The sequence below is a fragment of the Uranotaenia lowii genome, chromosome 1, assembly GCF_029784155.1.
Source record: "Uranotaenia lowii strain MFRU-FL chromosome 1, ASM2978415v1, whole genome shotgun sequence".
Taxonomy (NCBI): Eukaryota; Metazoa; Arthropoda; class Insecta; order Diptera; family Culicidae; genus Uranotaenia; species Uranotaenia lowii.
The window spans coordinates 184,381,029-184,386,357 of record NC_073691.1 but is presented as its reverse complement, the minus strand read 5'-3'; positions in this window follow the sequence as shown (position 1 = coordinate 184,386,357).

Sequence of the window (5,329 nt, the reverse complement as noted above, 5' to 3'; positions counted from 1 at the left end):
GCTATAGCCAGATGTTCCCGAATCACTTCTCCTATTAATTTCCAGCATGTACAGATCATGAGCTTTCCGTCCATGTGTCGACAGATAAAATCTGATTTTTTTTTATTTTCCGAATTCCGGAACCGGCCTGGCCATAGGCACCGGGCCAGCACCAAATGACGACTTATTCAAACATAGAAATCGATTTGTTCCTTGTAGTTAGAAGTTTCGATTGCTCGTAATTATGAACTTCATGACCGTCAAAATCATAGCAATTTAAAGTTTTTTCCATGACATTCACGCAATTTATAAATTTAAAACGTCATTCTGACAGTCAGAGGACCAACAAAATCTTCGACAGTTACAAGTCCTTCTGGCAGCGCTGGTTTCTTGACCGATCGTCTTGTGGTGTAGCTCGCAATTAAGTTTGATTTTGTTTCGGAAATATTTACTCTAAATTCTGTGATCAACCAAAGTGGCGTTACTAAGTGTTCAATTTGCTCGGCCGTACTAAATTTATGTGTTTTTGACCGTATTTATGTGTTTGAATAGAGTTTTCTTTTGTGCCAAAAAACAACCCATCATTCATTGTAAGGTGAGCTGTTGATCGAGTGTCACTTCCTTCGGTTGGTGAGTAAGTGAGATTTCTCCATTTCTCTTCACAACTAACTCTTTCGATATTAATTTGCAACTGAAACAAGTCGTTGACGAAGTTGATACTCCGACCGCATCTACTACGATCATCGCTTGTCGGTCAACCAAAGAAAGAAAAAAAAACGGCCCCGTGGGCAAACGATTGTGGTTCTATCACTTGCTCAGCTGTTAGTCAATCTCGTCGCTGAGCGGTGTAGTATTTGGCGAACCTCGGAGCACTTGCGTGTAGTGCGAAAGTGTGTGTCTCTGTTGTTAGCGCACTTCAAAGGGTTGTGTTTCTTACACTTGCTAGCTTGTTAGTGAATCTCGGTTGCTAGCGGTGAAGATTAAGCGAAGGCAGCCAGCACACATGAGTAGAACGAAAGTATTGTTGCTTCCGTCAGTAGCACACATCGTTATAACTAGCTCGTGCTGATTCGCTGGTGACTTGTCACTAGTATAAGTATTTTTTTGGAAGCCGTACACAGTGCAACATAAAGTTGAAAGTTGTTTGTTCTGAAAAGCGATCATTCTCAACAGATTTTTTTTTTCTCATTTCCAGAGTTAAATTTTTGCAATATTCTTGGCAATTGCTTTATTAGTTTGTAATTATAAGTAATATTATTAGTTAACTTTAAAATATTAATCAATTTTTTTTTTCTTTTTGAACATAAGTTTTAACGTGTTGTCCTTGCTTATTGTAGACTTGAGCATTTTTCTTTTTTCATTATTATTATTATTACGCTGCTTATTAATATCATCACAGTCTTAGCTCATAGTTTCATCTCCGTACTCATCATAATTTACATTTACCTCATATCTCATTTAGTCCCCTTTTGTTTAATTTTTATTGTGAGTATTTTTAACAAGTTTGATTCTTTTTTAATCTTTTTAGTTGTATCTTATTTTGATCTGAACATGGAATGTGATAATGAAGTAATGTGTACTGAATGTAAAAACGTGGAAAACAACCTTGAGAAAGTTATTACTTGTGCGTATTGTTTTAAAAGTGTCCATCTACGTTGTAAAAATCTAATTGGCAGTGCTGCACGCAAAATGAAAGCACAGCAATATTTTTGTGACCCAAATTGTGCATCTATTTATTCTAAAATTATAACTCTACGTAAAGATCATGAGACAATTATAGAAAATATCAACATGAAAATTGAGGAAACAGTTTATAACGTTGTTTCTAAAGAGTTGACTTCGGTAAAAACGGATATGAGATCAGTTACTTCTGCGATAGAGGCGTCACAGGAATTTTTATCTTCGAAATTTGAAGAAATTCAGACGGATTTCAAAGATTTAAAATCCCGGAATGATGCTCTTGAAGAAGAAGTATCTGGTCTCAAATCCAAACATTCCAAACTTTCAAATCAAGTACAAAAGCTAGAAACGAACCTTGATAGATTCAATAGAGAGGCTATTTCTAAAAATTTAATGATTTTTGGAGTACCGTTTCAAAGTGGCGAGAATACTCTAGAACTTGTTCGTAAAATATGTGGGACTTTTAGTTACGATTTAAAACTTGAATACATAGAAAATGCAGTAAGACTACTTTCTTCGAATAAACCCAACGAAAAGTTACCACCAATTAAAGTATTTCTTAAAGACACTTTTGTTAAAGAAGAGATATTCAATAAAAAACGAAGCTTTGGGAAACTCGCTTCCTCTTTAGTTGACCCGACATTTGTGTTTAAACGGAAAACCATTCAATATCACAATTAGGGACGAGCTTACACCTTTATCAATGGAAATTCTGAACGAGTTACGTGAATATCAGGACTTACTAGGAGTAAAATACGTCTGGCCTGGTAGAGGCGGTGCTATCCTTGTAAAACAAACAGATACTTCTAAACCAGATGTTATTAAAACAAAACTTGAAATGAACCATTTTATGAGCAAGCACATCACTCAAGGAAAAAGCGTTTCATCAATTCCCAAGGAAACCCCATCTCCTAAACGCAAAAGGAATAATGATTCAGAATTAAAATAAATTTTATTTGTAAAAGGTCTTGTGATTACCTTTTATATAAATAATTTAATGGATAATCTAATTAATGTATACCATGACAATGTCGATGATTTTAATTTAAGAACTTGTGATAACAATTTAGGAAATTTAAGAGTTTTGCAATGGAATATATGTAGTATGAATAGTTTAAATAAGTTTGACTGTGTGTTGCAGACTATTGAACATTTAAATGTCTGTATTGATGTAATTGTTATTTGTGAAACTTGGGTTGCGAAGCATAATTGTAATATTTATAACATTCCAGGATACACCTCGATCTTTTCTTGCCGTGACCAGTCCTATGGAGGTCTAGCTATGTATATTAAAACAAATTTAAAGTTCAAAATTACTGAAAATAAGGTCATTGAAGGTTTCCATAGGATAAGCATTCAAATATCTTTGAGTGGTCAAGTTTTTAGTGTTCATGGCATCTATAGACCACCCGCATTTCCATTTAACTCATTTTGCGATCAAATTGAATCCTTGTTAGCGTCTGTTGCCGATAACCATTCTTGTCTTATTGTAGGTGATTTTAATGTCCCCATAAATTTAACCAATTTAAATACAGTTACGAAATATAAGTCGATTTTGGAATCCTTTGGTTATGTTTGCACAAACTCCTTCCCCACTAGACCAAAAACTAATAATATTTTAGACCACGTCATTTCTAAGCAGATTGATCTAGGCCGACTGAGAAATGACACTATTTTTACTGATGTGAGCGACCATTTACAGGTTATTACATCCTTTAAATTATCAAGTAATAAACAAATGGCAACTTTAACGAAAGAAATTACTGATCATTGTAAACTGAACAATTTATTTTTGAATTATTTGAATAATGTTCAACTACCAGATAACGTGAATGTTGGTTTGCAAGATATCACAACATCTTACAGCCATTTTCGATCAATGTCTACTAGGACAATAAAAAAAAATGTAAAATTGAAAGGCAACTACTGTCCATGGATGTCACTAGATCTTTGGACACTCATAAAAATTAAAAACAACTATTTAAAACGTTCTAAAAGGCACCCCGATGATGTCCAACTAAAACAAATGTTGAGTCATATAAATAAAAAATTGTATTTAAAAAAACAGGAATGCAAAAAGTTATATTATGAACGTTTACTGAACAACACACCACATTCGAAGCTTTGGAGAAATATAAACACCCTCATGGGTAAAAACAAACCAACCACATCAATCAACCTGTCTGATGAAGAAGGCAGCACTACCAACAATTTAGAAGTTTGTGAAAAATTAAACAGGCACTTTTCCACAATTGGCAAAAGGTTAGCTGAGGAAATTCCAATTGACCCCTGGCTCTGACCATTTATCCCGTATTGAACATGTACAAAATACAATATTTCTACATCCAGCTACTGTGAATGAGGTAAGGGTAGTCATTCTATCCCTTAAAAATAAGAAGGGCTGTGGACCTGATAATTTCCCAGTAAGTGTCTTAAAAAATTACCATGACAAATTCTCTATCATACTTAAGGAATATTTTAATTACATTTTAGAGACTGGAATTTATCCTGAATGCCTCAAAATCGCAAAAGTTATTCCTGTTTTTAAGGCTGGCGATTCCCATGATATAAACAACTACCGTCCAATATCTACCTTAAGTGTTTTTAGTAAAGTGTTTGAAAAACTTCTTGTGACCAGAATTGTAAATTTCCTGAACCAGCATGACATACTTTATAAGCTGCAATATGGTTTCAGATCCGGCTCGAGCACACTAATTGCCATCTCAGAACTAGTCGACTCCATTATTTCTAAAATTGATTCCAAAAATATTGTGGGAGCATTGTTTTTGGACCTTAAAAAAGCTTTCGATACATTGAATCACGAAATATTACTATCCAAACTAGACAAATATGGAATAAGAGGAACAGCTAATAATATCCTTCGCAGTTACTTAGAGGGGCGGAAGCAATTTGTAGTGATTGAAAATACCAAAAGCGTGGTAAGAAATATTGATATAGGTGTACCACAAGGTAGCAATATAGGTCCGTTACTTTTTTTGTTGTATGTTAATGATCTCTGTAACTTACCATTAAAAGGCACAGCACGCCTATTCGCTGATGATACAGCAATTTTCTACTCAGCAGCATCTACTGATATTATCATTCAACAAATTGAAAATGACTTGAAATTGTTATCTAAATATTTTAATACCAACTTGCTCTCACTCAACTATACGAAAACCAAATACATGTTATTTCATTCTTCACATAAAAGATTACCTCCGAATATTGACCCAACGATAAATGGAAATGTTATTGAGAGGGTAAAATGCTTTAAATATTTAGGAATCTACCTAGATGAAACTCTTTGTTGGAGTCGTCACACAGAATATCTAGAGAAAAAAGTTTCTCCTCTTTGTGGTATCCTATGGAAATTGAGAAATTTTGTGCCTCAACATGTTTTATTGAAATTTTACTTTGCGTTTATTCACTCTCATATTAACTATCTTATTATGATATGGGGAAGAGCTTCCTTGTCAAATTTACAAAAACTTCAAACTCTCCAGAATAGATGCTTAAAAAATATTTATAGACTACCGTTGCTCTTTCCTACCCAACAGCTCTACACCTTAAGAGCCCATAACATTCTTCCATTAAAAGATCTTTGCGATTTACAAACTGTAATATATGTCTACGACAATTTACACACAAGTTTCAATACAACACAAAG